We start from the raw sequence: 21,261 nt of genomic DNA on the forward strand, positions 1-21,261 counted from the left end.
TACGTATTCGTCGTCAATGTGAGGCAGAGTAGACAGTAGAGTTCAAAAGTAAAAAGTGAAATAAATCCCTTTCCTGGGGGTTACAACTTTCCCACCTGAGGGCGGGCTGGAAATGCCTTTTCTCTGAGAGAAAGGGAAGCTGGCATTAAGTTCCGTCACAATGAACACCAGGTGGAGATAGAACTTTCTGGAAAGTTCTAGAGGAAGGAGGGGAGTGTGTGTGTTTAGCTAGAGGAAGGAAAGGGCATAACAGGACTCAGGGCATCAGGTCAGGGCCAGGGGCAAGACCCAAGAGGCAGGAGACGCCGTCAAGGGGAAGCCTGTGGCCGTGAAGACAGAACAGGCCCGCCTCCCCATTTTGCTGTCTGGAGCTCTGAATGCCACCATCATCTGTCTGGTATCACTCCCTGCTCAGACTGACCAGGCCGTGCTCCCCCTGCCCTCTGCTTCCCCCTCCCAACGCTTGCCCACCGCCAGCCTCAAAATCCCAGCCGCACTTGACAGCAGAACCGGGCAGGCCGGGCTGGGAGAGCCACCCCCAGTGAGCTCAGGCACAGAGAACCATCTTGTTAAGCCCATGAGACGCCCCCATCTCATCTCGCCCCTGCCAGGGGAGGAGCTCTGCTGCCTTGCGCCCAGTGGACATGAAGACTGAACATGCTTGCTTTCTTTTCCTTGTGGTAGAGAAACCTTTTCCTTTTTCCAAACAAGAACTGTTATTCACTCTTATAAAACTGAATTTTCTTGGCCTGCCCATGTTGTGACTGAGAATCTCTTCTGCTTCACCAGCCAGAGAGCAGTGGGAAGGACCCCCCCCCCCACCTCCAGCCCAGCAGGCACCTTCCCCCTTCCTACCCTGGCAGTCGGGCAGGGGGCTGCTGGGGGCCAGGGGGTGGATGTGGGCAGCCACTGCCCACTCTCTCAGCTGCTCCAGGCCATTCCCTGCTGGCAGACCTTGCTCAGATTTGCCCAGCCCCAGGAACACTTCCCTGAGGCCAGAAAAAATAAAATGTGCATGACTGAACAGCCAGGCCTGGGCCGGGCAGCCTGACCAGGGAGATTGGGCCTTTGATCCCTGGACAGGCTCTCCTCCCCTCCCCTGCTTCCTCAGGCCAGGCCCCACTGTTGGCTTTGGCTCTGGTCTCAGCACTCCCTCCTTCTTGGGAGTGTTTTAAGATTCGAGGCTAAGGTCACAGAAATTCGGACTTCTAAGGAGCCATGACCCCCAAAGCAGTGACTGAAGGAGGATTCGGTTGCCTTAGAGGATGCTGTTCCCAGCAACACACAAACACACACACTCCCCTCCTTTCTCAGAATCAGACCAGACCTGACTGCTTGTTGCCCTGTTGCTCGAGGTGGGATGGGCTGGACCTCGGTTCCAACACTTCCCGAGGCACCCCCATATTGTGCCCTCGGGCTGAGGGCCTTCATTCTGCTTCGACCTCCCTGCTGCCCACCAAGGCTGCTTGGAGGTGATTTCACATACTTGCCACCCCATTTCAGGGCACACTGGCCTCTTTGTCCTTCGCAGGTGGAGTAGAGGCTTGTGCATTCTGCTAGTTGGGGGCTCAGGGCCGAGCAGGCCTCTTGGGGAGGCCTCTCAGAGATATGCTGTCTGGACTGTGGATGATGGTCCCCATGACCAAACACAGTGTCTCCCCCATGGTGTGTTACATCTGCCTGAATTCTGCTGTTCGCTCTGTTCAGCTAATACTTTGCTGGGGGGTTAGGGAGGCTTGCAGTCAGATTCTTTCCTTGCACGAGGAGAGTAAAAGGCATATGGATAATCACTATTGAATTCTGTAAATGTTTATTGAGCACCTACGATATTGGTGTTGGAGGTGGAGGATGGCAGGAAAAGACTGGGAGGAGTATGGCTTGTGGGCAAGGGGCTGAGTCTCTTTTTGATCCCCCTTTGGAAGGCAGGGAGGGTGAGGCAGGCACAGGGTGGGTGCTCAAGAAGAGTAAATGAAGGCTGAGTCACCGCCCAGTAGCCAGAGGTATCCTGGTTGCTGGGGTGCTTGGTCCAGCTGGCCTCCCCCCTCGGCCTCCCCACGCTGCCTCTGATATTTTGGCTGGACACAAGATGTGGTTGTGCTTTACATTGGGAGGACTTGCTAGTCTCTTGGTTCAACTCTCAGTCCCCCTTGGGGGCGGGGGCAGACGCCCAGGGGGGCTTGGTGATGGCTCACGTACAGATTGGCCCTGAGTGTTGTGTTTTAGTGTGGTTGATCTTTAAAAAAAATTAATAGACTTGATTTTTTTAGAGCACTTTCAGGTTTATAGAAAAATTGAGTCGAAAACAGAGAGTGTGCATCTACCCCCTAGCCTCGCCTTCCTCCCCAGACTCCCCTATTACTAACACTTTACATTAGGGTGGACATCTGTTGCAGTTGATGAGCCGACATTGATATGTCATTATTAACTAAAGTCCATAGTCTACGTTAGCGTTTACTCCGTGTTGTACAGTTTCATGGATTTTGAAAATGTCTAATGACGTGTATCTACCATTGTAGTATCATAGAATAGTTTCACTGCCCCCAAAATCCTCTGGGATTCACCAATTCATCCGTCTTCTCTTCCCCTGGTGACCACTGATCTTTTCACTGTCTCTGAGTTTGCCTTTTCCAGAATGCCATATAGCTGGCATCATCTGGTGTGTAGCCTTTCCAGATTGTCTCCCTTTTCATGGAGCTGACCTGCCAGGGGAAATCTGGTCTCACTGACTACACCTGAGAACACCCAGATGCCAGGCCCTGTGCTGCATGTTCCCTCCATGTTCTCATTTAATTCTCACTTCACCCCCTGTGAGGTAGGAAATAGGTGCCATTATTCTGCCCGTTTGGCTGGGGGAAATCTGAGGTGGAGAGAGGTTAAGTCACTTGCTTAAGGTGGCCTAGCAGGATCAGCCAAGCTCCAAACCACAATGCAGGATGGCCTCCGGAGAGCTACAGGGCCCTGCAACAGAGACTGTGACCTTGCTGTCCCCAAGGGCACCCCTCTTGGCCTCTGCCCCTCCCTGTGAGGCTCATGACTCAAGGCTAGGAGGCAGAGCTGACCCCTCGAGTGTCATTGAGGGGATGAGAGGGCACTCTGCTTGTGCTAGCCACCGTACGGCATCAGAGAGCCCCCATCCCAGCCACGCAGGCTGGACACAGCCTGAGCCTACCCTCCCCCCAGTTAGGGCAGGTGTGTGCAGGCCTGAGCCTGGGAATCTGGGGACCCGGGTTCTGGTTCTGGTCTGCCCTTATCCTTGGCATGACTTGGGGTGAGTTATCTGCCCTCTCTGGGCTTGGGTGCCCTGGCTGTAAATGGAAGGATTTATAGGGCTCCTCCAAGCATGGACATCATATTTTTCAAAAAGCCAATGAAGACCCTCAGAAGAACAATACCAGTTTGTGTCACATGCTGATTGTAAGCGCTGTGGCAGCTCCTAGAAGACAAAGATTAGTGCAGACAAAAAAAAAAAAAAAAAATAGATTTCATTAATTTGCATCAGCTCTCGAGGCAGTGTCTCTGCATCCCTTCTGATGAGAGGAAGGGTGTTTATCAATGAGCAGAAAGGCCGTGAGAGGTCAAGGCCATGTCTGCAGTAGGCTCCAACCTGTACCCAGTCCAGGGTCTGCCCCTCTGTGGCGTCCAGGGCCACTGTGGCCTGACACCCCCGGGCCTTGGTTCATTTTGGGCATCAACCCTCACTGTCCCCAGGCCATGCTGTCCTCTGGCTGGTCCCTCCTGGGTGACGTTGTGCAGGCTCAATTTCATACTAAACTCACGGGCCCTGCAGGAACAGTGGGGGAAAGCACTACTTCTGAGAAAGTTACTCAGCTTCCCTGTGCCTCCACGTTCCCGACTTTCAACCATCCTGGTGGGAGTTTGCATGCAGGAAACACACCTTTTCGTGTCTGCATCCTCAGAGGGTAGCAAAGACCCTGGGATATAACAGGTGCTCAATAGATGAATTGAAGCTCTCCTACCTGCCTGACAAACGAGTGGGAACATACTCTCGTAATCAGAAAGCACCACAAATATTCGTTAATATTAACTCCTACTGACGCTAATGTTAATATTAGGATTGGGTTGTGAGTCACACGGTTCTGATTCATACGTGGTCTTCTTCTTGCTACTAAAAGCCATGAGTGATCTGGAGGTGGGAGCGTGGGCAGATGTGGGCCTCCCGCCTTCTGGTGTCTGTCAGCACTTGGGGCAGAAGGAAGAGGCGACGAGGAAGAAGGGGAGGATGTGGGATGGCGCAGTCTGGTCAAGGGCCAACTGTTTCTCCTCACGACAGCAAGCTGGAGCCAGACCCCTCTCCTTGAATGCTGCTTCCTTCTCGCCTCGGGGAGAACCAGCAGCATCTGCCCGCAGAGGCCTGGCTCTTGACAGACCATGCCGGCCAGTCGTGGAGCCAAGGGCTGGGGAGACGTAGCCTGGATGCTACCCTTTGGCCCGTTTCCAGCCATTCCTGGAGATTCGAGAAAACAAGTCATTAGTCCAGAGTGTTCCTTAATGATCTAATGAGGGAGAGTGAGGCAGCCAGATTGTCGGGTTTGAGAGCCTCCAGGTCAGGGTCTGCGAAGGCACCTGAAATCATTAAGGCCCTTCTCCTGGCTGCTGGGGCACTCCCACATTTGCTACCCAGAGCTGCAGGGGTGTCCACCACCTGGGAGGATGGGTAGGCTTGGGGGTGGGGAGTAACGGTTTGCTCGGAAGGTTGCTAACTGCCCATGCTTACCTCATATCATAATTTTATTTTATTTTAAGTTGGAGGCAGCTTAGCGATCACTCCTTCCTTTTACAAATGAGGAGATACAGGCTCAGAGAGAGGCAGAGGCTTGTCTGGAGCTCTTGTAGGCCTCCTCTTGCCTCAGGAGCCTGGATTTTTTTCTCCCCTTTTTTCATTTTTTCACTTGCAACACTGTTTTTTGCGGTTTTAAAAGCACATTCCAAGAAAAAAACTCAGGACCCTGAAAAAAAAACCGATCCACGCTATTTATTCACTTTCACTTGGAGAAGCTGTTAGTTCTAATGACCTTTCCAAATTAATAAAATCTGTAAATGCTCAATTGTTTATTGCACACATCAAGTTACACCTCTAAGTGACTGGAGGCACCTACTTGCCCACCTGGAATTCGGAGCTTCAGGACTCGGCAACCTGCAGTCATGCTTTCCACCCCAGGCAGGGGGGTTGTGGTCAGAGTCCCTGGGAAGGGGTGCAGGGTGGCTGTCCCTCCAAGAGCCTTGAGGGGATGGCCCGTGGTATGCTCAGCTCTGAGTTAGGGCCGATGGCAGACAGAAAAGGTCAGTGATAGTCCCTACGCAGGGGTCCTGCCCGGGATGTATCGAGAGAGGCAGGACTTCTGGATGTGAATGTAAGTTCCTAAGCAAATGCTTGATTGCAGTCTGCAGCATTCAGACACAGCGGGATGGGGAGCATCTGGAAGGCATCATGGAGGAGGCAGTCCTTGATGTGGACCCCCTAGAAAGAGGAGGAGCAGGTCAGGTGGACAGCACAGGAAGGGCTTTCTAGGCAGGGAGCATAGAGTAAAAGTGAGAGTGTGTCCTCAGAGCCTATGCACCCGGAGGAGGAAGCAGGCAGAGGACGTGACGGATGGGACTGGCGGTGGGGTGGCAGGAGGCCACGTTCTGGAGGGTGATGGTGCTTGGACTTGAGGAGGTGGGCGTAAGCAAATCCTGTTTCTCAATGCTCAGCCACCTCCAGCTGACGCAGTGCTGCGCCAACACCGCACTGACGAGCCATGGGGTTCCCTGGCCCAGAGTCATACTGTCCACTTCGTCCCTGAGTCCTGGTGGCAGCCTCCCTGGCTGAGCTTGTGAATGACACAGGCTACTTTGGCTTCCAAGGTGAAGATGGACCAAAGTCTCGTTGACTGTGTATGTTGTACTACTAGAGGCAAAATATGTATCACAAACTTTATCATGTTAACCGTATTTAAGTGTGTAGTTTAGGGGTGTGAAGTGTATTCACGTTGCCCAGCAGCCATCCCCGGGACTCTGTCACCTTCGCACAAGGAAACTCTGTCCCCACTGAACACTGACTCCCCATCTCCCCTCCCTGCAGCCCTTTGTGATCTCTCTCCTACTTCCTGTCTCTGTGATATCAATCTAAGTGGAGTGATACAGTATTTGTCTTTTTTGTGGCTGGCTTATTTCACTCAGCATAGTGCCTTCAGGGTTCATCCCTGCTGCAGCACGTGCCAGAATTTCTTCCTTTGTGTGGCCGAATAATATTCCATCGTATGCACAGACCACATTTTGCTTACCCATTCTCCTGTCAGCTGACACTTGGGTGGCTTCCATCTCTTGCCTATGGTGAATCATGCTACTGTGAACATGGCCATGCAAGTATCTGGTTAAGTCCCTTGCAGGAGGATTTTGAGCTTTTCAAAGAAAAAGTGCTTCGGGCTTTCGAATGAGCAGGCCGTCTCCCCGGGCTAAGACTCTGGTGCCTTGAGCAGAGCTCCGGGTTACACTCCGCCAGGCACCCAGACCGAAGGCTGGACTCCGGCGTGCACGGCCGTCCCCACGCCACGCTGGACGGCTTCGGTCCGCGTGTTAGCCAGCTCCGAGCCTCTTTGCCTTCACTTCTCATCCCAAAACACATCAGTCGTGTTGAATTTGTCCCTCACTGAGGTAGCAAGCGCTCTGTGCTCTCACGCGGCAAGTTCTTTCTCCCACCTTCTAAAACGTATTTAGCCGCGACCATAAAAGCCAAGGGACATCTCTCATGCCCAGGTCTCCCTTCTTGTCCTCTCTTCTCCCCTCCCCTGCTCCCTCCAAAAACCCACGTGTGCTGCTGAGGAGCTAAAGGGCATCCTGTCTCGAAGCATCACTACCTCTGGGCATTAATTGCCTCTGCAGATCCCAAACTCACTTAAAGCGCATTAAAGTGGTGACACACTCAGGCAGAAAGGCAGGGGAATTCACAGTTCAGGTTGGCATTGTCATTAACTCAAGTCTTTGGTGTCATCTCCCTCCCGCACTGAACGTCCCGCCTGGCCTTACAGTCAACCCCCGCAATGCATTTTCTGGCCTTTGTTGGTGTGTGTCAGCTCTTGAACATTATTTAAATGTAGTTTGGGGCCCATGCATGCAATTACCATTGTGTTATTATTCAGAGCCAGATTGTTAAGATTCAGGCAGCTGTACAAGGAGATGCCCTGTGCTGTGAGGTCCAATTTAGGAGGGCCTTCCGAGCCGGCGCGCCGGGTTGCTAGGCAACCCCATGCTACAGAAGAGGAGGCCTCACTCCGGAGTGGGAAGAAGCCCAGCGCCTTCAGGGAATTGAAGGCAGTGGTCAATCTGAGACTGGCATGGCGCCGCGGAGGGGGAGGGAGGCGCGTGGGGAGCCAGGGGCGCCCACCCAGCTAGCACACAGGGTTCCTGGGAGGGGAGAGTGCTGTGTGGAGTAAGGAGGAGAGAAGGTGCAGAAGCCCGAGGTCGGCCAGCAAACTGCTGAAGGATACCAGAGCAGATGCTAATATGCTTCTCCATCCCTTTCTTCTCTTTGCAGGAAATGAGCAGGTTTGCAGGGAAACTGCTGGCCTGAAATTTAAGAGGAAGGCGTCATTGCTTGTGAGTATGAATTTTGCTTTTTTAGGTCTATGGTTTGACACTGTTCCTGGCAGTGGGCGGGTTTCCCCGTCTGGGGAAGGGGGCATGACCTTGATGGAATCGGCTTTTGGTTCTGGAAGGTGTGTCCGGCTGGGTGGGGCTGGACCCAGGAATGTAAGGCTTCCTTGGAGTGGAAGGTGGATGGTTGGAACCCAGGCTCTGCCCTCCTGTTGGCTCAGGAGAGTCGCTCCCTTGTGGTTGGCTGTTGTTTGGGGGAGAGCAGGACTCCTGGAGGACAAAGGAAGATGTGCATTTTTTTTGGCCCTGGAGCCACACACAGTTTGTACACTTCTGAGTTTGCTCAATAGGTTGGCCCTATTTAGAACCGCAAATTCTCATACAGGCCATTTAACAGTGTGTTCAACTAAGAGCAATCATACAACCCAATCCATTACTCTGGCTGAGAATATTATTAATCGCCAGGTGCCTGGCGCTGTCTGCTGGCTCTAAGAAATAACAAGAGGAACAGTGGCCTAGGCTCTGTTTTGGAGGCACTTTCGATCCAGTGTGGGAGGAGAAGAAACCCGCAGATGAGGTTATTAAAGACCCTAATGAACGAGCGTACGGTCCACTGTGGTGCACACACCACAGCCAGGAGGGCTGGTGACAGGAGTGGTTAGGGCACACTTCCTGGGGACAGGGGGACTTGAACTGGGAGAGGCTGATGGAGGAGGGAAGCCATTCCAGGGCGGAAGGAACAGGTGCCAGGATGGGAGCACCCGAAGGCCTATGTGGAGGGTGTCACAGACATGGCTCTGAAGGGGAGGGAAGAAAATGCTGGTAACGTTGGGCCAGACCAGGTGATAAAGGGCTGGAAGTGGCTTCATGAATGGTCAATGTGCAAAGCATCAGGACGGAATAAGGTTTCCCTCATTTGTGTAAATAAAATTGCGTTTCTGCCAGTTTGTCTGTGACTCACATGAAAGTGGCCGCATGGATTTTTCACCAAATTTGAGGTTGTGTTTGAGAAGAGTACAGACACAGGATACGTTATAGGAAATTCACATTGGGGATCCTCCCTAGATCTCTGCGAGAGAGAGGGAGAGAGAGAGAGAGAGAGAGAGAGAGAGAGAGAGAGAGATGGCCTTGTCCAGACAGCTGCAGCTGAGGGCCACCAGAGGCCCATGAGATCAGTGAGGAGGCCCTCTGAGCTCCAAGTGGACAGTCACCAGGACAGTGCTCCCAATGTCCACTTGCTTTTCTCTGGAGCTGCTTCCCACATACAGAGCTCTAGGTACGATGCCCAAGATGAGGGGCAGCTGAGATTTATTTATTTGACAAAGGGTAACTATTTCTTCCAAACAAGCAGGGAAAGCTAGCATGTCCTAAATCTCAAGAATCACAACCAGTATTTATGTTGCATTACCAGCTTGCACCGCGCCTGACAGGATCGTCTTGTTTGAGGTTCACAGAGGCTCTGTAGGTACTGCCATTTTGCAGGTAAGGAAGCTGAAGCTGGGAATTACTATTTCTCTCGAGTTCACTAGCCAGTAAGTGGTAGAGCTGATGTTCACGCTCTCTGCTGCACATAACTGGATATCTGATTGTGGGACAGGCCTGCTGAGTCTGCCCCTGCCTCCTGCTCACTCACCCTGGAGAAGAAGAGTATTCGTGTCATCCCACAGGGGTCTGGTTGTGGGAGCTCTCTGTTCTGGCGGGCCAGCATTTTGCTGTGCTGGCTTTCATGGGGTGTATTGTGTCGACTGGTGAGCTTGGGCCAGGCAGGAAGGTGGTTATGGTTCTACCCTGAAAGAGGAAGGCTCATGTGTGTTTCTACCACCTCTGGAAAGATGCAAGAGGGCTCCATTTGGAACTGTTGCTTGGCTGATCTAGGTTGGGTTCCCTAGAAGCAGAGCTTGAGACAGGGATTCGGGGACATGTGCTGTACCCAGGGAGCGCTCTTAGGGAGTACTTGTCAGGGAAAGAGGAGGATGTGCCAGGGCCTGTGTCTTTCATTGGCTTGATCCATGTGAATTGCAAAGCACTGATATCCGCGACCTGGCAGCAAGGCGCAGGCCTGAAGTAACCCCTCATTCACCCCCGCATACTCCCAGAATGGTGCTGCAGGTGTAACCTCCAAGGCATGCCCTTGACCAAGAGCAAGGGTCCGGAGAACATCACAGGTGAAAGCAGCTGGGGAGGAGGTGTCCCAGCCAGAAAAGTGGATCTGAGTGGGGCCTCGGTTGCATCTACTTCTGTGCCTGTGAACATCACTATCGTGAAGACAGACAAATGTGGTTTTCACCTGACTTGGCAGTAATTTTCATTGTAGTAAGGGTGCATTTTAAGGGTATAGGTATTAAAATAGACATCATGAGTAGCAAAGTCTGTTTTCACTGAAACAAGTATGTGCTTTTTTAACCGTCATTTTATTCCTAATAGGTCATACAGTCCCGTGACTCTAAATTCAAAAGTACCAAAAGGTATACTGTGAAAAGTCCCCTTCCCACTTCCGTCCACAAGCAGCCTGCCTCCTCTCCTGGTGAGCACCAACATTACCAGAGTTTGGGATTACTTTCCAGGGATAGTCTATGCACACCAACAACGGTGTGATGTCGATTTCAAAGTTTTGGGGAGTCTGATACGGTACAGTAAGGTAAAAAACAAAAACAAAACAAAAAAACACTCAAGAGTCAGCAGTTGGGGCTCTTTCTTCTGAAGTAGTTGAGCTAAAATGTGCCTTTTCTTTGGAGAGAGAGAGCAACCCACCAAATCAGCTCTTAACGGAATGTTCCAAATGCATACAAACTTGACAAACATTTCCGAACTGTTTAAAGTTACTACATATACAATTGATGTCAGAATTGCAAATTATTACTACTTCCTCATTAAGGCAAATCATCTATAAAGAGTTTGAGATGCTTGAAATTCTCAAATATTTAAGATAATGTAAAATTTTGCTAAATTCACTATTTAGTTCCAATTATTCCAGTCTCACTGCATTCATTGCCCAATGTCATTTGCATATTGTTTGATGACTTGCCGAAACGGGTCTTGTGGCCCGTGTGTGTTTAGATGCAACTTAGTGTCAGCACCTTGTGAATTTTCACCATGGTTTCCTTTTATGGAGTCCCTACCATGATTTAGAGGTGCTTTCTCAACATAGGAGCTGGTCAGTGATGGAGGAGTCCCCTCAGTCGGGAGCTCCCTGTCATAGGAGGTGAAGGGGTAGCTGGGACATGTGTCTACAAAGTTACACAGGAAATATACCCTAGGTGCTGGGCAGGTTGACTACTCAGGCCCTTCATAGCTCAGCGTCTGGTCTCTGGAGCTTCATTATTATTATCGCCTTCATAGGCTGTGTACCTTGCTTGAAATCCAGGCAATCATGCTCACACTGTGTGAGCTTATCTTCCAAATTTTGGTTTCACGGGTGCTATCTAATGCCAATAAATGGCCAAATAGAGCTGACTTTGTAATCTCATAGGCCAGGCGTGCGTGCATGTGTGTGTGTGTGTGTGTGTGTGTGTGTGTGTGTGTTTCTTGCAAGTGAACTCCCGCCTTTCTATTCTCCTTCATGTTCACACTCTCTCTGAGGTTGCCAGAAAAATCCTCTAACTTGCGCATGACCTGTTTCAGACCTGAGACAGATTTTGGTGGCACCCCCATGAGGCAACAACAACAAAAAATCTCATTTCCTTCCAAGAAATGGAATCATTATCTTGATTGAAATAATATCTTTCCTCAACCTGCAACCAGATAAAGCATCAAATTGGTGGGGTTTCCTTATCAGTGCATAGAGTTTGCAGGACACAGAATAATGGCCTGTCAGCTGCTTCTGGTGGGCGGTTCTGTAAGGCAGAGCCCGCAGCTCTTGGCCTGATTTGGATCATACAGTGTCTGGGGCAATGTACAATAATTCCATTAATGACAGAAGTTATTCTATTAAAGTGAGCAGGTAAGGTAGACCTGGAACAGCATGAGCAAGAAATGCAACCACTACTCTTATTGTGGTGGTGGTTTTTAATTAGGCAACATCTAACATATATGGGCAATTGCAGGAGCGACTAAAAGCTGTAGATGTTATCTACTTTTAGGATGTCAGTGTTCTGGAACCTGGTGCCCACTAGACCTGAGTTTCCCAGGACTGCAGTTAGAGTGTGGGAGTGACTGTGCTTGAGAAGGAGGGCCAGGTCCTAGTTTTGGGGGGACAGCCAGAGGCCAGCAGACCAATGTCTTTGAGAAGGAAATTGAAAATCCTGTGGGCAGGGAGGCAGGGGTTCTGGGTTCGGGGGCCACCATCTGCTCATCGTTCAGAGAGGGTTACATGGGGGCGTCAGGAGAAGGAGGCGAGGCAATGTTTGTACTAAGTCCAGGATACTGGCTGTACCCCCAATCCTCCCTGTCCCCCACTCACTGAGAAGGGAGGCACTGCTGTGTCCCAGGCATCTTTGAGGGCTTACTCTGTGGCAGGCGTGTGCTAACCGTTTTACACCCATCTGTTCACTTAATCCTCACAACAATCCTGTGCGTTAGAAATCTGTTCTTGGCCTGTGAGAAGGAAAAGAGAGGTGAAGTAACTTGCCCAAGGTCACACAGCCAGTAAAGGGGTGGAACTGGGATTTGAAGCCAAACAGTCTGGTTAGAGCTCTTGCGAACTTAAAATAGAGCATCGGGACTAAATAACACAGTTCAAACACGTGGGGCTTTCGGCAGACCTTAAACTATAATCCTGTAATAGGGAGAAACATCTTTGTAATGTTCCACAAGGCACAGAGGTGGTTCCTGAGATGGAGGTGGGAGGTTGAATGATATTCTAGCCGAGGCTCCTGATCATGGGCACCCGGTAGTTCTGACCCTCTCTTCACCTGGGATCCCGCAAAGCTGTCCCTAGCTGTATGCACACTGCAGAGCCCTAAGGTAGGCAGGATTTGCCCCCATTTACCTGCCGCCTGTCTAGCTCTCCCCCCGACTTCCTGCAGAGCCCTCCTGGGCCCTTGGGGCTGCGTTGTGGGCCGAGACTTCCCCAGAGAAGGAACCCATCCCTCCACACCTGCCCCATGCCTGCTTCATTCCCCTCACTCGCCAGGCACCACAGAAGTGAAATGAAAGCCCCTATCTTCAGAATCTTGTTTTCAAGAGGAGTGTTGGCCTGTCACTAAGTGTGCCTGATTACCATGGTAATCACCAGCCGAATGGAGTGATTATATAATACATTTCCATCAGAAACATGAACAGGTGTGCAGGGGAAATCAACATTTATCAACAAGATAGGTCTTTGGAGATTAATAGCGAATTTAGGATTGCTCAAGGAAACAAAAGAAAGAAGAAATACCTTCCCTTGAGGTCAGGGTCCTTCCAGCCTTACCTCTGACCATGTCCTGCCAGCCTCCCTCCCACCCGGCCTACTCACATTCCTCCTTGCCCTTCCCTCTCCTCTCTCCCTTCCAGTGCTTAGCCATCTGTCAAATATCACCTCTTCCAGGAAGCCCTCCTTGGTCTACTCCACCTCTGGGAAGTTCTGCCTCCTCTGACTGGCTGCAGCCCGCACACGGGGCCCTGTGTAGTCTCCCTTGCTCCCAGCTAGCTGGAAGTACCCCCCCCCCACCTCCGAGGGACATACTTGGTCTACTCTGCAGTGGGGGCCACCATGCACAGAAGCCATTTAGCCAACAGCTGGGGGCTCTGGTCCCACCCATGGTCTGCAAGGCCAATGAACTCCTCCCCCACCTCCCCAGCTAAGAACCTCCCCGTCTTCTTAGGGGCCTTATTAAAAACGCTACTGTGACACCTCTGGGTGACTCTAGAGCTCAGAGTACTGAGAGCCAGATTTCTGTGTTACTGCTAAAGAAATGAAATGTGTTTGCATTGTGGTATTCCTTCCAGAAACGAAGGCAGCAGTGGGGATCCAAGAAGACATACACAACAGTTTTGATTTCTAAGCCTTGGGGTCCCTGAGTCATCACCCCCTTCACCTCCTTCCAAACCCGTCTGGCTCTGGATGTGGGAAACCACACTCCCGGGACCAGGAGGGGCCTTCCCACTCCACCGGGATGCAGATGCAGGCCCCCCCTGGGCTCCTCAGGAGCAGGGGTGGGGGGGGGGGGCTGTTCCAGCGCAGGGTGGGGCCGAGGAGGAGGCCACTGGCCCTGGTACACCTCTGCCTGGGCCCGGGCCTGCAAGGGTCTCAGGCACGGCGTCCCTGTGTGAGCAGGAGGCAGAGGGGCTTGAGGGAGGCCTCCGCAGGAAAGGCCTTCTTCTTCCCTTTCAAGTAGGACAATACATCAGACAAGCTGCCAGGCCCGCTTGGAGGATGCGAGAGGCATTAGCTAATATTTTGATTTTCATAGAATGAATAATAAAGAGCCCCAAGTGTCTCTTGGAGCTAATTTTGAAGAACATGTTCAGTCACATGCTCCTCTAGTTGAGTCGGATTCCTAAAGAGTTGATAACAAAAGGTTTAAACCGGGGGAAAAAAGGCATTCCTCCACCAACTTTTCTCTCTTTTAATTCTCTTCTTGTAATGCTTCTCAGTTAACAGTAACTTACGGAAAGATGAAATAAAGTCAGAGCAGGAAGCAGTGAGCCTCGGGAGGAGGCCTCAAGTGGCAGCTCTGGGTTTTGTTCTCCTGCATGAATGGCTTTGAGGTGGGTCCCCTCACTGAGCTTGGTAATATGGGGCCTCACAGGCAGACAGACACGAAACTCACGGACAGACGGACGGACGGAGAGGGCACTGCCTCCCTCCACAGGGGTCTGCCTGAGGCGGGGCCCAGTGGGAAGCGGGTGGCACCTCAAAACAGTGGTTTGAAGACAGTTGAGTCCAAAGGCCAGGGCAGGACCCAGGGCAGTACCCCCAACACGGGCGCGCAGTCGCTCCCCTGGGGCTGAAGGGCCAAGGAGGGGGGGATGCGGGAAGCAGAGACAGTGAGGGTGCTATGGAGGGGGCTACCCTACCTAGGCTGTGCCCTGAGGTGTGCCCCTGAAGACAGGGAGACAAAGCATTCAACACCTGACCTCCCTCCCTCTGTCCTCCCCTGGGGCCCCACTAGCTTCCAGCAGGAAAGAGTGCAGAGGGGGAAGAACCCAGGGCTGTGGTCCACAGGGGTCGTTTTCCAGGGCATAGAGCTGAGTGGACAGGGTGGAGAGTGGGCCTGGAGGGGCACATGGGGACAGTGGCACAGTGATTCTTCTCCAAATGACAGAGCAGTGGTGGAGAGGGAGGCCCAGCATCCTTGTCAGGACAGGTCTGGTCTGAAGGCCAATTTTAGGGTCTCCAAGAAAGTCCCCAGCCCAAAGAAACATGCCTCCCCCCAGCCTCTTCTCCAGGGGTCACCGTTCTTTTAACCAGAACAATACTGTCTCAAGGTATTCCCCTGGGAGAGGACAGATGGGCCATTCTGAAATGCCACACCTGATCCCACCCCAGGAGAAGGAGCTGAAGGCAGGGACTGGGGCAGCCCTAGCAAGGTGCCGGGGAGTCTCTAGGAGTGGGCCTTGAAGGGAGGGTAGAGGCCTGATGGTAGGCGAGGGAAAGTGTGTGTCAAGGCCAAGAGCACCAGGGGCACCAAGTTCCCAAGGCCAAGGCAGGACGGGGGTGGGGCCGTCTGCCTACAGAGGAGTTTTGCCAGAGGGCAGCCAGTCTGAGGCGAGGCCTAGATCCTTTGCTTGTCCTGGGTTCACAGTCCTGCTGGAGACCACCCATGGCTCTTGGAACTGCAGGCAGCTCCCAGCCCTGCACCCTGCAAGGGTTCCTGCTGATGAAAAACAAGACCAGTGAAGCTCTAGCTCACCTTGATCGGCCAGAGAGCTAAGCGCTTGCCAGGGTAATGTGCTTTAGTTGTCCAACAGTCCATGAGGTGGGTATCGCCCTACAGAGGTGGAGCAGAGACAGAGAGGAAAGTCATTTGCTCAAGGCCACATTTCCCAGATGGCTTGATTTCAGAACTGCCTCTTGCCCTGGCTGCCTGCCAGGGGTCCCCTGGCCGAGGAGAGTCTGCACCTGCAGAGAAGGGAATGTCATTCAAAAGTTGGAATGTACATTTAAAATTGTTTTATTTGGAAATAATTTCAAATGACAGAAAAATGACAAAAATAACAATAATACAAAGATGGCCTTTATACCCTTATATCCTAGACGCATCTGTTGTTATAATTTTACTCCACTGCCTTTACCATGTGTGCTCTCTTCCTATCATGCACACACACACACACACACACACACACACACACACACAATTTTATCTGAACCATTGGAGGGTAAGTTACCCCTAAATACTCCAGTATGTGTATAGGCAGGCAAATTTGCCTGCAAATATCCCAGACTCTGGGATACGCAAATTCTCTGACATAATCATAGTACGGTTGATCAGGAAACGTAACATGAACACACACGTGGATCTAATTTACAAGTCTACCATTTGTATTCCAATTTTGCCAGTCAGCCTCCTGATGTTCTTTAGAGAGCACTTCGTCCTCCTGTAGCAGATTCCTGCTAGGGGCGGGGGTTGATTTAGTTGGCCTTCTTTAATCTGGAACATTTTCACAGCCTTTCTTTATCTCTTATGACTTTGACATTTTTGAAGAACACAATGCCCCCTTCTTATTTTCAATAAAACATTCCCCCTTTGGGGTTTGCCCGATGTTTCCTTGGGGTAAGATCCAGGTTATGCGGTCTTGGCCAGAATCCTCCTGCCTAGGCAATCTTAGGTTCTTCCTATACGATCACATCGGCAGGGCCTCCTGGTCCTCACTGGTCCTCACTGGTGATGTTGATTTTAATCTCCAGGTCAAAGTATTACCTATTTCTCCACGACATGGTAATTGTCTTTGTTCTCTCCTAAAACTAGTAAGCAGTCTACAGAGAGACCCTTTAAAACCGGGAGAATACCCTGCTCCTCGTGAAATTCCCCCAGGGGTAGCATCCATTGATGTCTCTCGCCTGATCCAATCCTTAACATGATGGTTGCAAAATTATGCTTTTCCAGCACCTGCACTACCTCTCTATTTACCAGTCAGCCCTTGGCATGCTATAGTAGCACAATCTATTTAGGCAGTATACATTTACTATTATAAGCAGTAAAATGGTATTTATTTGTCTATTACCTGTGTGGACTGATGAGTTCCTGTTTTTCCAGTAGTTTATTATTTCTCACTGTGCTCAATTATTTTGGTGCATAAATTGCCCCAGACTTGACCAGTGGGAACCTCTACAAGCTGACCCCCATGATATTTGGAAATGCCACCATCCCTGTTTTGGAGCACTTTCTTACTTTCTGGGATAACAAGAGGTTCCAGGCTCATCATGTACCTTCCCTGAATGAGCCCTGCAACCAGTCATTTCTCTGAAATGTCAGCTTCCTTTTAGTGGGGAGTCATATTAGAGACCAAACTCTGGGCTCTGGGTGTGCCCACTGCTGCTGGGTGTCTTTGCTTCTTAGCCCTTTCAGGGGACAGAACTAGGAAATACGTGCATGTATGTACACATACATACACATGTTTTTCATACATATACATGTATATACACTTACATATTCATATGCTACAAATCACAATCCTCACTAATACCTCCAATTCCAATCCAGCCCTGCAGGGCTGCTTCTTGTCTCCCCCTATTCCATATTTTTATGTCCTCCTTCCACAGCGAAAACCTCAAAGCTGTCAACACATTCAATTGTTTGCTTAATCCCCTGTTACATCAGGATGGCTTCACCACCGCTATGGACAAACCTTCGCCTTCCCGCTCCCTCCCTGCTGTGTTCACAAATAGCTTGGAGTAGTCCTTTCTTTCTTTCTTTCCTTGCCCTTCAGTGTGGTCAGAGGATTTACTTGAAATACAGTTAGGTTTATTTTTTTCCAGTTTGTTTTCAGGTTTAGGGATTTTTTTCCCCCCGTTCCCATTCTTATTGGTTTAAATTTTTTTTTAATAGGTAGAACATTAACACACTTTCACAAGTCAGAACTACACAAAAAGCCAGACTAAGATGTATCACTCTCTCCTGTACTCCTGCACCCCCACTCCCCCTTGCTGGGAAGCAGCTTAATTCCTCTAAGCTCACACTTCTATTGCTTTTTGTAAAGATAAGCACATTTTTATATATGTTTTTTTAATTTTCCTTTCTTTTTTACACAAAAGATACTGTATCATATATGCTTTTTTTTTTTTATACTTGTTTTCTGTAGGTGTTCAATATTACGTCCTGGAAGACACTCCATACCAGTTCATAGAGGGCCTTCTACATTCTTTTTTATAGCTACACAGTACTCCACATGTGTGCACGTCATCGTTTGTGCGCCCAGTCTCCTCCAGATGACCCTGGAGGTGGTGTGCTGTAACGTACAGTTCCAAATAATGCTGCAGGGCTCATGCATGTGTGTTCCAGATGCTTGGGAGCATATCCTCAGGGTAAATGTCTAGGAGTGAGATTCCTGGGTTCAAGAGGAAAGATGTACGTAGTAGTTTTGTTAGGTGTTTCCAGAAAACCCTCCATGAGGTTGTACTGGTTTGCTTTCCGCCCTGTTTCCTCACAACTTTGCCAACAGAAGGTGATGTCAAATTTTGGAATTTTTGCCAATCTCCTGAATATGAAATGGTACCTTAATGTAGGTAGTTTGGATTTGCATTTCTCTTATGAGTGAAGTTGAACATTTTTTCATATGCTTAAGGATAACTTTGATATTGCTTTTGTGAATGACCCATACTTTTGTTCACTTTTCTATTGGGCTTTTGGTTCTTTGTCTCTCAATTTTTATGACTATACACACACACACACACACTAGTGATGTTCTTTCTTTTTTTTAAATTAATTCATTTATTTGAGACAGAGGGAGAGACAGAGAGAGAGCACAAGGGGTGGGGAGGGGCAGAGGGAGAGGGAGAAGTAGACTCCCAGCTGAGCAGGGAGCCCAACGCGAGGCTCGATCCCAGGACCCTGAGATCATGACCTGAGCCGAAGGCAGACGCTTCACCAGCTGAGCCACTCAGGCGCCCTAGTGATACTATTTCTTTATCTATGATATATGTGGCAAATATTTTCTCCCAGTTCATTATTTAACTTTGACATTACTTATGGCGTTTGCCATAGAAATTATTTTTGTTTTTATATAGTCAATTCATCAATCTTTTCTTTGATTGCCTCTGGATTTTCATAGTTAGCCTTTTTTACATCGAGGTTATAGAAGAATTCGCCCACGTGGAAACACAATTTTTAATGGCTACCTATTATTTCACTGAAAAGAAAAACCATCGAGAAGCTAAGAGGTGAATTGGGACCGCAGGCTGATGCAGCGGAGGGCAGGGCAGCAGAGGGCAGAGGAGGGCAGAAGGAGGGGAGGCTGCGCGGAGGCTGGACGTGTGAAAGCGCCGCACCCGGTTGGTTTGAGGACTGACAGAGGAAAATGGTCTCTGCCCTGCAGCCACAGAGGCTCAGGCAAGGAATCATGGCTGGCCCCACCAGGGAGGACTCTGGGAACTTCAAAGGAGAGGCCAGTCCTTGGGGCTGGAGGAGGGATGTAGGGGCAGGGCTGGGACTAGGGCGGGCCCAGTGCGGCCTGTAGGGCAAAGTTGAAGGAGGCCTCACCCTCAGGGCTGAGCCAGTGCAGCAGTCCCCGGCACCTGGGTGTGAGGGCCTCCTTAAATTATGCCCCTCGGGCCCCTCCCTGGCCTCCCCCAGGTCTTGGCTCTTCTCTGGGGAAAAGCCGAACAGGGCTTGAGGAAGTAAAATGAATGGGGTGCAAGCTGCCCTGGCTGAGCTGTCTATTGGGGGAGTGGCGAGGTGTTGGGAAGAAGGGGTGAGATTTCATCCTGGAGGTGGTGGGAAACCACTTCAGGACTTGAAGAAATTTAAGAAATTCTGTCAAATTGGGGAAAGTGGGGATGATAACCATCTTTTCCCAGAGCCAGTGTCAGGATTAAGTAAGATCATCAACGTAAATGTTTTCTGTGGGCAGAGGGCCTGGCATGGAGTGGGAGCTCAGCAAACCTTAGTTCCCTGTACTTGGGGGTTGGGGAGGGGGTTCTACTGATTCTCTTAATCAGGTCTCAAGTCTAGTGCCCTTGACACAGTGGGACTGTTCAAACCACAATGTAGGAGTAGGAATTCGAACAAACAAAACTTGAAGTAAACCATCTGTCCACTCACCTGGTTGAAGAGGAAGATGGCCTTGTTCAAGGACTTGACAGAGGCGGCTCCAAGGCATCCATTTTGTAGAAATGGAAACCGAGGCCCAGGGACGGTCTCACAGCGTGTTAATGGCTTACAGGAAGTTAATGTTTGTGCTCCCATGAGTCCTCCCAAGAGCGATGTGGGCTCTCACCCCCACCCAGCACTCTGTCCACACTCCCCAGCCCTAGAAAAACATGTGCCTGTGGGCCTCTGACAGAACCTTCCCAACAGCTCCCTGCGAGAAGAGCTTCCTCTTGAACCGTGCTGACCTGGAAGGGAGAAAGCCCCCAAACCAGGAGGAGGCAGCAGACAGGAAGGGTGAGGGCAGCTAGCCCCGCAGCCCTCTCCAGCCCCCCGGCCACATGCCTGAGGGAGGGGCCACCAAAGGACCCCAGACCTGTCATTTCCCTCCTCTCCCAACCTCAGGGGCAGGCCCAGTGGGGCCATTCCCCACGGCCCCGCCTGGCAGGCCCGTCAAGTGTGTGGGAAAAATAATAAGTCTGTGGCCCCGGTGGCTGGAACTTGTCCTTCAGAGCTCCCTTATCTGCCTCTCCCCCGGGCTCCTGATGATTGAGGCCAGGAGGTTGGCCGAATCTCCCAGACCACGCTTAGGAGGGAGAGCACGCAGATGCCGGCTCTCCACTCCCTCATCTGGCAGAGAGATCTGAAAGGTCCTGGAGCAGAGTCTCCCGGCGAGCCACCAGCCCCTTCTTCCACCACGCCTGCTCTGCCAGGCCTGCGCAAGTGGCCACCCCGAGGACCTGCATCATGATATTTAAGAGGAGCCGGGAAGCCCCCACCTCGGACCCATCTTTCCGCCAGAGGGCTGCTGAAAAGACTTCTTCAAAGCTTCTTCGGCCTCTGCCCATCGCTCCAAGACCAGCTGGCCTTTGTGGCCCAAGCCAGTGCCACCCCTTCCCAGATACCTTTCTCAGTTCATCAGAATGAATCCCCTCTCCGTGCCCCCCGCCCCCCGCAGCCTGCACAAGTAGGTTTCGGCTTCCTCAGGGCCTTGCCGTGTCAGTCCTTCATCACAGGTGGCTGGGAACAAGACCATCTGCCTCTTTCAGTGTGAATGACCTGGGAGCAGGAGCTACTTCTCCTTCAGCTCTGAGTCCCCCCCAAATGCTGCGCCTCTGTGTCACCAACAGTAGATGCTCAATCAGTGTCGAGCTGCTGAAATGCAAACGGAAAGACCACAGTGTTCAGAAACAGGAAGTAAGCTTGAACTCTGGCCAGACACTGGCTGAGTGTCCCTGGGGAAGCCCCTTCACCTATCTGGGCCTCTGTTTTCTCATCTATTAAATGGAATGATCATATCTGCCTCACAAGGCCATTTCACCAATAGAGTAGGCCACGTGCACAGCCCAGAACCTGATGACCAGTAGGGCTATCTCCATTCATTCACAGACACTCATTATGCGCCTTCTTTGTGCCAGGCTGCAGGGCAGCTAGGGGTTCAATGAGCTAAGGCCTGAGTGCAATTCTGCATGCTGACATAAGGAGCCCAGGCTGCCCGGGT

The 21,261-nt window shown here is 51.0% G+C and overlaps 1 protein-coding gene across 4 annotated transcripts in view; it reads left to right on the forward strand.

The window, feature by feature from the left end:
• ZBTB7C (zinc finger and BTB domain containing 7C) overlaps positions 1–21,261 on the forward strand; it is a 355,735-nt gene that overhangs the window by 186,143 nt on the left and 148,331 nt on the right. For all 4 annotated transcript variants that reach the window (XM_073898237.1, XM_073898236.1, XM_073898239.1 and 1 more), the window contains exon 3: positions 7,535–7,596. The gene's annotated coding sequence lies outside the window, so the exon portion shown is untranslated. The remainder of the gene's footprint in view (positions 1–7,534; positions 7,597–21,261) is intronic.

Source organism: Callorhinus ursinus, unplaced genomic scaffold (assembly GCF_003265705.2).
Source record: "Callorhinus ursinus isolate GAN/ISIS: 27379988/994484 unplaced genomic scaffold, GSC_fseal_2.0 scaffold11, whole genome shotgun sequence".
In the NCBI taxonomy this organism is placed as follows: domain Eukaryota; kingdom Metazoa; phylum Chordata; class Mammalia; order Carnivora; family Otariidae; genus Callorhinus; species Callorhinus ursinus.